Raw genomic sequence first — 13750 nt, forward strand, 5'->3', positions numbered from 1 at the left:
GATGAAGGTGAAATATTTTGATATTGCTCATTGCTATAAGAGTATTTACATTTTTGAAAACTCATTGTGCTATAAAATTAAAAATGAAACATTATCCATTTTTGTTAAATATATAAAATGTGCAAAAAACCAAAAGTATAAAATATACCTTTAAAATCAGAATAAGACATCAAAACATACCCGGTGGAATGGCTAAAATCAAACTAAAAATTTTATTTAACAATATCAAGTGTTGGAGAGTATGTAGAGTAACTATAACTCATATATACTGCTGATAAATGACAGTTGGTAATCAAGCTACTTTAGTTTGATAGTACTTAGAATTTTATACCTATGACATCCCCAAGTTATATATACAAGATAAATGCACATTTGTTCACCTGTGGACAAGTTACAAGAGTATGTATACTAGCACTATTTGTAACATCCCTCAAGTGAAAGCAATTTAAATGTCAATAGCAAGGCTAAAAAATAAATTGTGAGCAGTGTACTGGTACATGAAAACACATGGATGAACCTCCCAACACAAAGTTCAGCAAAAGAAGCTAAACACAAACCACATGATTCTATTCATAAAATTTCAGAAGAAAGTAAAACTAAGCCATTGTGATAAAAGTGAGAGTCATCGTTACTTTCTGTGGTATAATGGTGTGATGGGCTTCCAGGGTGTTGTTAATGTTCTGTTTTTTCAATATAACTTTATTATTAGCATGTATTCATTTAAAAATTCATCAAATTGTGTAAATGGCAATGTATGTACTCTTCTGTATATATAATACATAAAATATTTTAATTAAAAAATCAGGTCATGCTGTTCTTAAAACTCTCCAATGGAAAGCTTTAATCGTCAAGATGGAGGTATGGGTAAACAGGCTTTGCCTTCTCAAGCAACTACAGAAAAATTACAACTAGACTACAAAACAAATATCACTGTAAAATGTCAGAAAATTGAGCTGTATGGAAGTCCTACAACCAAGGATTTACAGACGACACATTCATCCAGAACAGGTAGGAGGAGTGGAGAAGTTGAGAGGCATGGGGAGGTGTGGAAACACAGAACCTAGAGTCCCACATCCACATGTGGTGGATAAAAATCAGGAGGGGCACCTTGGGAACCGGGGATCTCAGTCTCAGACCAGACCACCCAGCCCAGGGTTTCAGCACCAGGAAATTAACTCACCATCACTTCTGGCTGTAAAAACCAGTGGGGGTTAGGGCAGTCGAAGAAACTGTGGGGCTCAAATAAGATTCCTCTTAAAGGGCCAACGATGGACTTAAGACTCCCACAGACCTACTCCCTCTGTGATTCAGCACCAGAACAAAAGCTAGAAGGGCACCAGTGGCATACAGGGAGAAAGTGAAGTGACTGGCATCAGGGTGAGTTCTGGGAGATAGCTTCCTCCCAGGAGTAACTCTAGAGGCTGGGAATAGCATTGTCCTCTCTCTGAGCCCTCCCCCATGCAGAGCCACAGAGCAGTGACACGGGTTGCCCTGCCCTGGCAATTACCTAAGGTTCTGCCGCATACAACTTAAAGGCGTGCTTTTCTGCAATTGGCCATGCAACTAAGACAGAGATTCAAAGCAGATCTGCTTAGCACACAGAAACAAACATAGGGAGGCTGCCAAAATGAGGAGGTAAAGGAATATGGCTCAAATTAGAGAGCAGAACAAAACTCTAGGAAAAGAACTAAATGAAGTAGAGATAAGCAACCTATTAGATGCAGAATTCAAAATACTGGTGATCAGGATGTTCCAGAAATTCAATGAGTACTTCAACAGCATAAAAAAAGACCCTGGCAGAAATGAAAGTTACATTAAGTGAAATAAAAAAAAATCTACAGGGAACCAGCAGTAGAGGGTATTGATCCAAGAATCACATCAACAATTTGGAACATAATGAAGAAAGAAACATTCACTCAGGATAGCAAGAAGAAAAAAAAATTAAATGAGGATAGGCTAAGGAGCCTCTGTCACATCTTCAACATACCAACATTTGAATCATAGGGGTGCCAGAAGGAGAGGAGGAAGCACAAGAAACTGAAAATTTATTTGAAAAAATAATGAAAGAAAATGTTCCTAATTTAGTAAAGGAAATAGACAGACAAGTCCAGGAAGCAAAGAGAGACCCACACAAGTTGGACTCAAAGAAGACCACACCAAGACACCTTAGAATGCTAAAGGTTAAAGATAAAGAGAGAATCTTAAAAGCAGCAAGAGAAAAGCAGAGATTACCTACAAAGGAGTTTTCATAAGGCTGTCAGTTGATTTTTCAAAAGAAACTTTGCAGACAAGAAGGGGCTGGCAAGAAGCATTCAAATTGATGAAAAGCAAAGACCTACTTCCAAGATTATTCTATCTAGAAAAACTATCATTTAGAATGGAAGGGCAGATAAAGTGTTTCCCAAACAAGGTAAAGCTAAAGGAATACATCATTACCAAGCCATTATTCTATGAAATACTGAAGGGACTTACTTAAGAAAAAGAAGATCAAAACTATGAATATTAAAATGACAACAAATTTACAACTATCAACAACTAGACCTAAAAATAAAGCCAAACTAATCAAACAACCAGAACAGGAACAAAATCACAGGTATGGAGATCATTTGGAAGGTTATCAGTAGGGAGGGGGAAAGGGGAGAATAAGGGAAAAGGTACAAGGAATAAGAAGCATCAATGGTAGGCACAAAATAGACAGGGGGGTGTTAAGAGTACTGTAGGAAATGGAAAAGCCAAAGATCTTGAGTGAATGACCCATGGACATGAACTAAGGGAAGGATTGTTGGAGGGAAGAGGGTCACTAAGCAGAGGGGGTAAAGGGGGAAACTGGTACAAATGTGAAAGCATAATTAATAAAGTATATTTTAAAACTCTCCAATGGCTTTCATTGGACTTCTTTTTTATAATTGCTTTGTTTTATTTAATTATTTTTCAAGTACAGTTTTCTGTCTATTACTCCCATACCATCCCACCCCCGGTGCTCCCCACTCCCTCCCATTTCCACCCTTCTCAGTTGTTTTCCATGTATCCTTTATATATGTTCCTCTAAATCCCTCCCCTATTTCCCCTGAAATTCCCTCCCCTCTCCCCTCTGATCGCTGTCCCCCTGTTCTCTATTTCAGTGTCTTTGGTTCAGTATTTTGCTTGCTTGTTTGTTTTGTTGTTTAGCTTCCTGATCGTATGTTTCTTTCTTCTTTCTGGTCCACTCGATTGATTTGAGTCCCAGCCAATTGTAAGGATCAATTAATCCAAGAGTTGGTTTTTTGAAAAGATAAACAAAATAGACAAACCTTTAAGCAGGCTCATCAAGAAAAGAAGAGAGAGGACCCAAATAAGCACAATCAGAAATGAAAGAAGAGAGATTACAACTGATACCACAGAAATAGAAGGGATTGGAAGAAATTACTGTGCAGAACTGTATGCCAAGAAATTTGAAAACCTAGGTGAAATTGACAAATTTCTAGAAAAATATAATCTTCCAAAATTCAATGAAGAAGTAGAAAACCTGGACAGGCCAATAAGAGCAGATGAAATTGAAGCAGTAATCAAAAAACTCCCATCACACAAAAGCCCTGGATCAGATGGTTTCACAGGAGAATTCTACAAAGCATTTAAGGAAGAGCTAACCCCTATTCTTCACAGACTATTCCAAAAAACCCAAAATGATGGGAAACTCCCAAACTCTTTGTATGAAGCCAGCATCATCCTAATTCCAAAACCAGATAGAGACACAACAAAGAAAGAAAACTACAGGCCAATATTGCTGATGAACATAGACGCTAAAATCCTCAACAAAATATTGGCAAATCCCATCCAACAATACATCAAAAAGATCATACACCACGACCAAGTGGGATTCAACTCAGGGATGCAAGGATGTTTCAATATCCACAAATCAGTAAATATAATACACTGCATAAACAAATCAAAGACAAAAACCACATGGTCATATCAATAGATGCGGAAAAAGCTTTTGATAAGGTACAACACCCATTTATGATAAAAACACTCAGCAAAGTGGGGATGGAGTGACCATTCCTCAATATAATAAAAGCCATATATGAAAGACCTACAGCCAACATCATACTCAATTGGCAAAAGCTAAAAGCTTTTCTACTAAGATCAGGAACAAGACAAGGTTGTCCACTTTCACCTCTTCTATTTAGTATAGTATTGGAAGTTTTAGCCTCAGTGACCAGGCAAGAAAAGGAAATAAAAGGCATCCAAATTGGAAAGGAGGAAACAAAACTGTCACTGTTTGCAGATGACATGATAGTGTACCTGGAAAATCCTATAGACTCTACCAAAAAACTGCTCAGACTAATAAATGAATTTTGCAAAACTGCATTGGACTTCTAATCCAAAGCAAGATCCATGCTCCCTCAGCTGTAGCCACATTAGCTTTTTTTTTTCTTCCTGGAACAAAGATGAAGCAAGTTCACATCTATCCCTTTTCACTTGCAGTTCCATCTACATGGAATCCTATTTTCCAAAATCTTAACCTAGCCTGCTTTTTATTGAAATCCAGGTCTCTGCCATTCCTAAAATTTAAAAGCAGTTCCTCTGTCACTTTGTTTAGAACCCTACATTTTTTTCAGTGTAATTTTCATATCTGAAATTATCATCTATTTCAAACAACTCATTAGAATGCAACATCCATCCTTATGGCAACTTTGAATATCTGGCTGTCTGCTATATCCTCACTGAGTAGAATTCTGCTAGATACGTAAATAAATGTTCAGTGTTAAGTAATTGGCACATGAATACAAAATAAAATGAAATAAAATAAAATATTAAATAACTGGAACATGAATAAACTTAGAGATAAATGAGTGAATGAAATGAGTAAATATGTGCATTGCACAGAAATTAATGACTGATGATTAAATGTGAAATGTTTTCAATGGAAGTACATTAAGCAATGGAAAGTTATTAAATGATGTTTTTCTTTTACCCCTTAAATGCTGTTATTGCAATATAGTCAAGGGAAAGGGCCTTAAGAGAAATGACTTCAGTCCTGGCTGGTGTGGCTCAGAGGATGAAGCGCCAACCTGTGAACCAGAGTCACCAGTTTGATTCCCAGTCAGGGCACATGCTTGGGTTGCAGGCCAGGTCCCCAGTAGAGGGTGTGTGAGAGTCAACCATACACTGATATTCCTCTCCCTCTCTTTCTCCCTCCCTTCCCCTCTCTCTAAAAACAAATAGGTAAAATATTTAAAAAATAAACTATTAAAAAAGAAAGATGTTTTCAGCAGCTTGCATAAGATTTTATTTTTCCCTTTTGAATAGTATAACTTTAAATTGTTATTTCTGATAAACTTATTTCTGATAATTTATATTTGATAATTATCAAGCTTTCATTATATCAAACTTTTATTGCTGAAGCTTCTAAGGTGAATAATTTTGTATAACGACTATATGCTACATTAAAACCTCAAAAATTATCAACATGTTTTTCCAATATACTAAATGTATATTCTAAACATTATTTATAAAGTTATAAACATAATTTTTATACTAAAAGTAGCTTATTATCTACATGCATTGTTTACTTTCTTAAGAGCTCCAGGGTCAGGTGGGCACTTCACTGCTTTTTGATGATAATGATAATTTACTGAAATTTTGTACACATAACATTTTCCTTGAATGTTTTAGCATATATGTTCTCTTTTATTCATGCTAAAATTTGCCACTTGTGATATGTCATTATCTCACCTTGAGCTATTATATGGTTTACAGTTCATAATAATTTTTCATATTTTAACCTTACAATGGAATGGTTTTAGAATTATGTTTCCTCAATACCTTATATTATAGCCAATAAATGGTGAATAGCAGCAAACTATATACAGATTTTAGCAGTGTTCATGAAAGGTCATACTCTCAATGAATGAATAAAAGTAATCTATTATGATTAAAATTAGACATTTTTGCAAACCATACTCTAGGTAGCTTATTATACTGTCAATTTAGGAAAAGTTCAATCACAGCCACCAAGGTATAGTTTTAGAAAGACAGATTTGGAGTATAGTTCATATGAAACAAAACTGTAATTGTCTTTGTCTCATTCTAAGCTATGAATTTGATGTAATTGTTTCTAAGATTGGTGTTCTTTATAACATTAAGAAATTGGTAGTTACTAAGAATTTACAGTTTTTTCCTAACAATGTGTAAGTGGAAAGAAATCACTTAAGTATTAAATATTTGTGCATGCACAATTTCACTTGATCCTTACCACCACCCTAGGTAGTAAATATTTAGCTCATTAACTGTGGTTATTTAAAAGTTTTTGTCTGCCAGTTCAAATATCATTTCTGAGATTGATTTTATTAGCACTTTGTCAGTTACTTTTTTCCCTCTTTGTACATGTATGCTATTTTTTGTTTGTTTTTTTTTAATAGAATACCATGTACTGGAGAGGATTTTAAAGATTCTTGATTATATTATTTTCATCTTAAGAAAGTTATGTCTTATTTGTTGATCACCACAATTCTAACATTGTATCTATAGTCAACAATAATGTATTGTACATTTGACATTTTGTTTTTTAAAAGATGGCAAAGGGGGAGGGAGGGAGAAAGAGAGGGAGAGAAACATTGATGTGCAGGGGAAATATCAATTGGCTGCCTCTGTCACATCCTCAATGGGAGACCTGGCACACAACCTAGGCGTGTGCCCTGACTGGGAATTGAACCAGTGATCTTTTGGTTCTCAGGCAGGCACTCAATTCACTAAGCCACACAAGCCAGGGCTGAATTTTTCTTAAGAGGGTAAATTTAAATTATTAAGTGTTCCCATCACAATAAAATACAGTAATAATTTCAAGCTTTGCTAGAGTGGGTCCATTTCTGTTTTGCCTCTTTTTTAAGACAGCATTGTAAGTTCCAGGGCATAGCTTTTGTGGGGTGTCTACTGAAACTCTACTGTGTTCATGAAGGTCTCACTTTGAAAGCCCAGGTGCCAATGTCTTCTCAGCATCATGTGATCTCTGTAAGCTCTGTCCATCTCACTAGCATCTGGATGCTGTCCTTTATTTGGCCTTCTAGAATTTCACCCTGCTATGCTCAATTTAGGAGGTGGCCAAGGTCACAAGGGGGGATTTATACATAGATTTTTAGAACTTTTTTCCCCTACAGTTCTCTCTCTCCAGCTGTTTATCTGCTGAGTTCCAGCTGCCTTTATTACCCTAAAATTTCTCATTGTCTCCTCTATCTAGTGAGTCTACAGCTCTCCTTGGACTCTGTTTGTTATTCTATATTATGATTTGGAAAATACCTTCAGGCCCATGACTGACCAATCAACCACCTACTCTTCCAATTTATATCTGGTCTCACATTGTTGTTTTGCTATCATAATTTTCCATGATGTTTTTTTATCACCTAAGAGGCGCCTATGTCTCTGTATCATCAGCTCAAGACCTCTTTGCCATAAGTTTTCCTGTCATGAACTTATCTTTACATTCTCAGACCATACAATATCCACCTTATCCATCTTGAGGCCTTAACATTTCCATTACCTCAGGCTTTAGTATTGCTACAGATTAGGATCTGATTACTAAACCAGTTTTCTAGTAGAATACCTTGCCAAAGAGATGGCATATTCATTCATCCAGATTTCTTTATCTAGTGTGTTATATATGGCCTCAGCTTCTGAAATATCTAATTTCAGAATTACTCTTTTTGACTGAAGTCAGTTGGGCTTAGACAAAACCCAACTTTCCTTTCCTAGGACTATATCGAGATATGTTTAATCTCAGAGGTTCTCCCTTAGCAGGCGTATTTTTCTGTTGAGCATCAATTAACTTGAACACTATCACTGGAACTATCTAACAAAAGATTTAAGATTGCAGAGCTCTTCACTGAAGGCTGGTGAGTAACATAAACCTTCCATCTTTTAACCTGTTTCTAAAATGATCAGTTTCATAAATAGTTGTATTCAATTCCAAATTTGCACAATAGTTTGTGCAAAATGGAATGAAAAGAGAAAAGAACTAGTACAAAATAAAATGTGAAGACTCCCAACAACATGGTCCTCTGAAGTAAGTCAAAAGTTGTTGTTTTTTTTTAATATCTGAAAGATTTCCCTTTACAGGTCTGCTGAGTTGTATGTTGTAACTTCCTATTAAATTGTGTTGTCATAGATACCTATGAATTCTCCAGAGTTCAAAAATATTTTATTTCAGTTTTTATAAGCTTCTGTAAAAAAGAGGAAAAAAGATTTAAAATTTAGTGACACTTTAATTTCTTGTGTGTTTCTTTTTTAAGTTCCTTGTGCTAAGAGTAACACTCTTGGTATCTAAGAATATTAAAGAAGTCTCAAGAGACCTTGGGTATTTGTTAATGATCTTTTTTTCTAACATGTGAATAAAAATTTAATTACTTTGTGAATATTTGATATGGTTCCAATGACTATACAATGCAATGTCCTTCCAGGTAAAATTACATATTTGGTAGATATGTGTTTGTTTGTGTATGTTGATTTCCCCCCACTCTGTTGAAATACATCCAAATAATAATGTAATGCATATGGCCTTAGCTATCGTGCTTCAGGGGACTTCACTGATGGAGTCTAAATATAAAAAAATAAATTGAGACTGGGACTAGGGAGACTAGTTCAGTGGTACTCATGAGAGGTAGCAATAGTTCATATCAAAGTGACCAATAATTGCTGGTAGAAATGTAAGCCTTTATAAATGACATCAGTATTGGGAAGAGCTTGCTTTCAGAAATGTCTAAGCAGTTACAGTGTTCACTGAAGTGAATAAGGGTATGAAGAAGACCCATCCATTTGGAGTTAAACCTGAGTCAGTTATTGGGATACAGGGAGAAAAGGTTGTAAAGACTATACCTATTATGAAAGACCATTTATACATGGATTTTTTAAAATAAATATATGGCCAGCCCTCTGAATCCTTGAATTTTACATCTGCAAGTCAACCAACCGTGAATGGAAAACAGTATTTTCAATCTGCAGTTGGGGATCTGCTGATGTGGAGGGCCAAATTAGTCTGCATTATTCTTTGCCATTTTATATAGGGCACTTGAGCATTTGTAGGGTTTGGTATCTGCAGGGGTCCTGGCAGATTCCAAGATATAACTATGGTTAAAATTTTTGGAAGTCAAAAGTTATACAAAGATTTCCTACTGCACAGGGCTTGATGCCCATAACCCCCATTGTGTTCAAAACTCTGCATGGGTGTAGTGTGTGTACATACACACACACACACACACACACATATATATATACATAATTGGTAATTATACAAATATAATTGTTAATACTATATAATTGTTAATATATAATTTTTAACATAAAATCTTAATCCAAACATATTTGATATAAAGGTCTCTATAAGGACTCATAAATCTAGTAGAAGCAGTAAAAATGATCTTTGACCAATTCTAATTTTGTTGATGAATATATAATGCTTATATCTATATATTAACACAGATATATTTTATATATTTATAAACATGTGTTTATGAATGAGATGGAATAAGTATTTTTACAAAGGACTATAAACTTATATATGACATTCATCAGGGATACAAAATCTTCATGGCAGTTATTGCCATGGCTACAAAGCCTTCCTTTAAACCATGCTCAATGACTAATATTTCTTATGTTATTTGCCCTTGATTTTTGATGTAAGATCACCCAGATAATAGAATACCATTTCTCTCTCCCTCTGATCAGCATGACAATTTATTAAATGTAAAAATGGAACATTTTGTTAGCAATACATTATTAGAGCTGTGTAATACTTGCTTAAAACTGCTCAAAACCAATTACTTCTTTCTGCTTCATTGCTAAAGGCATAGCAGCCAGGAATGTAATTTTGTTTTCAGACAATGAATACTTGGCTTTATACAGAATTTCTGTTTTCTGATTTAAGAGAAAGGAATTCAAGATCACCTTTCGTTAATGCAAGTCACCTTTTCAAGTAAATGCCTCTTGGGTTGATAGCTCCTAAATCACCATTATTAATTGGCCAGGGTAAGGCGTATTTTACATGACCAAGACAATTGAAATTATAGTTTCCTGCAAGGACATCTAGAGAATGGTTTTCTTAAGGAAACACATGACATGTGCTGGCAATTATATGTCATAATCCATTAAAGTAACCTGAAAACAATTTGAAAACATTAAAGAGTAGGAAGATTTCTCATCCTCAAGTCTTCTTTTCTGGAAGAAAATAAATGTTCCTATTTATTTTTGTAAAAATAATAGCAGACAATGATGTAAATTTATCTGGACTTAGACAAGTGATGGAAGTAGCAAATTATACATTGATGAAAGGAAACAGTGTTATTTAGCATTTAAATGAAACAACTTTTCAGTTGGAAAGGTGAATCTGTTTAATACCTGTGTACACATGTAAGGCATTTTACCGAATCAAATATTTTCTCATGACTTTGCCCAATAGTGGAGTATAAATATATCTTTCTTAGGTGGTGCTTTGCTTTACTAAGAGTAAATCATTGGCATGTATGTTTGTTTTCATAGATTTTCTTTTTTCCCCTTAACCTACACCATCTTCCACAAAATGCCCCAGCATCTCTTTCTCCCAGGTCTTACAGTAATATTTCACCCATAGGTTGAGCTATATTCTCCTTCAATTTCTTCCCTTTTTTATTTCCTGCTCTTGAGGATTATTTCCTCTCCATACCATATCCTCTGTCATGATTCACCTTGCAGCTTAATCTCCTGATCATTCCAGATTACATTGCTGCCCCTCCATCTTGTATCTTCTATTTTCCAGATCCCACATCCTTCTCTTCTTCTACTCTATCCTTTTTTTCTGGAGACATACCTCATGAAGTTCCTAATAAAAGATCTCTGGAAAGGAAAACAAACTGGGGTATTTACATCTCATAACATATTTATTCTACTATTATATATCAATCATTTAATTTGAATTTTAGATTAATAACCTCCTCCCCCAATTTAAAGGTTTTTTCCCTCCTTTGCCTTTTAGCTTTCATCCTAGCTTTAGAAAAATTCCATATCATTGTGCTATCCATTGTTTTTTTAAAATTATATTTTATTTATTTATTTTTAATATAATTTTTATTTAATTCTTGTTCAAGTACAGTTTTCTGTCTTGTATTCCCAGCCCCGCCCCACCCCCGTGCTCCCCACCTCCTTCCCATTTCCACCCCCCACCTTAGTTATTGTCCATGTGTCCTTTATACTTGTTCATGTGAGTCCATTCCCTTTTCCCCTTGTGCTATCCATTGTTTTTTCATTGTAGTGTTGCTATTCTGAAATTTTACCATCTTATGACTATAGTTTATTATTAGTTTTTTAAGAAAAACATTTCAATATGAATATTTATTTTCTTAATTTTCTTGCATAATTTCTTTACTCTCTTTTAATGATTGTGTTTATTGGAATGAATATCATTTACTTGGATAGTTGACCTAAATCAATCCTCTGGCTTCTTTTCTTTTCTCTTTAGTATTTGTTTTTTCACTCTACTTTCTTTATAAAATTTTTAGTTATTTATGTTAGAAGGAGGGAAAAGAGAGAGAAATAGAAGGAGAGAAATGTAGATGTGTGAGAGTTACATGGATCAGTTGCCTTTCAGATCCCCCAACCAGGTACCTGGCCTGCAACCCAGCCATGTGCCCTGACCAGGATTCTAACTGGTGATCTTTTGGTTTGCATGCTGGTGCTCAATCCACCAAGCCACACCAGCCAGGGATTCACTCTGATTTCAAGGAGACTACCCATAGTTTAACTTTTACCATATCACTATATTACTTACTTCAGCTATCCTATTTTAATTTGCAATAGCTATTTATTTTTTCTATTACCATTTTTCCTTTTATATTATTCTGCTCTTGTTTAGTAGATGCAGTAACTTTCCTTATCTTTCTGATTACATTAATTGTTGTTTTACTTTGATGTTTTCTTCTGACAATTCTTCTATATCTTTTAGCTTTTACTTGTATGTTTTAAAAGTAGAAATTACTTTAATATTTTCTGTTCTGTTTATTGTTTCATTTACTTCTGTGAAATGCATTCACCACATATTTGATGTGCTTCAGCTCTTTGTTCATGTTTAAACTTCTTATACTAAAAAATTGATTGAAATTTTTGTGTGCATAAAGGTAATTTTCTCACAGATTTTATCTGGTTGTGATGGGGGATTTTAGTGAGGACAACCATGAAAGAGTATCTGTATATTTTTCATTGGGGCTGATCAGTGTGTAGAGTGAAAACATAAATCAGTTTATGCAACTGCCATGCTTAAATAATACAACAGTGCCCCATATTGCACAGAATGGAAGTCAAACTTCATATCAGAGACCTTAAACCCCTGTATGATGTAACTTCTGCCTGTCTCTTAAATTACATTTCATATCACACATCAGTCTTACTTTAGTCCTGCTAGTTTCCTTCAGTCCTTGGATAAACCATGTTTTTGTCCACAGGGACTTTGTTTTCATACTTTTCATATCCAAAATAGTATTATAGATATTTAAGGCAAATGAGGCAAATAGTAGTCAAATACACCATTCTGAGGGAGTTTGTTGTTTTGTTTCACTTAAAGAGGGAATTTATTAGAAGAATACAAGAATTCTTACAGGGTTTTCAACAGCTGCAATGCGCTAGTAGGTAGAATCACACCTTTCTGACAGACCAATCACGTATATGGTAATCACAACCTTCTGGGTTTTACAAGATCTTGAAGAGAATATCTTAAAGGATGTTCCTCCCTGTATAGTGCACAAGAGACTAGAATGTAAATTCATTTATGCTTGCTTTTTTGTCCTTATATTCCTTTACATTGGCCTTAAACTTGTCAAGCACTGTTGGCAAACATTCAAGAGCTCATTCAGGCATCTCTAAAATGTCTCAACAGCTGAAAGAGCACTTTGAGTCTGCAGAAATGAATGTTACTCAGCTAAAAATGAGTTGTAGTGTAACCACGGATTTTTGCCTCCAGGTTTTTCATGATCATGTAACAAAGAGAATGTCTTAGAGTATGGTCCTCCTTGTTCAAAACAAATATCACACAGTGCTTGTCTGTTCCAGCTGCCTGGATCATTTCCAGAGTAGTCTTCCTTTTACCTTTAGCCACTGAGGCCTTCAACCCAAATATTTTTCTCTCCAGCTCTTGGTCCTCTTCCATGGCAGGGGCAGCATTCTGGGTTCTCAGTGATGCCAGTGGCTGGGATAATCTGCTCTATATTGTGGACAGTTGCAATGAAGCAGAAAGCCAGAGTGAGTTTAATCATAGCACAGTATGATATAAATTGCTTCATGAACATAATCCTCTTATTTTTTAAGCACATACCACCTTTTTAAGGAAGGAGGATAACCGTGAAAGAAATGTGTCATGGAAGTCAAAAGGTGAAGTGATTTTAGGAATGTCAAATGCTACCAAAAGGATAAAGAAAATGAGGACTCAAAGTTGGCCACTGGATTTAACAGGTATAAATCACTACTTATATTACCAAAAGAAAATTCTGGAAAGAATTAGAGATTAATATGTGACTGAATGAGTTCCAAGAAGAAAAGGGTGAGAAAAAATAGAAATAGTATACTCAAGCCTTCACCTTTATCAATATAACAAATTTTTTTCCAATTTTTTTATTTAATTATTTTTCAAGTACAGTTTTCTATTACTCCCATCCCATCCCACCCCCCATCCTCCCCCCTCCCTCCCATTTCCACCCTTCTCAGTTGTTGTCCATGTGTCCTTTATATAGGTTCCTCTAAATCCCTCCCTTATTTCCCC

General features: G+C 35.1%; 1 pseudogene; it reads right to left on the reverse strand.

Moving 5' to 3' along the window:
• Positions 1-12744: 12744 nt before the first annotated feature.
• LOC118990112 (DNA-directed RNA polymerases I and III subunit RPAC2-like) lies at positions 12745-13141 on the reverse strand (annotated as a pseudogene).
• Between the last annotated feature and the right edge of the window lie 609 nt (positions 13142-13750).

The sequence above is a fragment of the Sturnira hondurensis genome, unplaced genomic scaffold, assembly GCF_014824575.4.
Source record: "Sturnira hondurensis isolate 20B ecotype Veracruz unplaced genomic scaffold, ASM1482457v3 Scaffold0000856, whole genome shotgun sequence".
Classification (NCBI taxonomy): Eukaryota; Metazoa; Chordata; class Mammalia; order Chiroptera; family Phyllostomidae; genus Sturnira; species Sturnira hondurensis.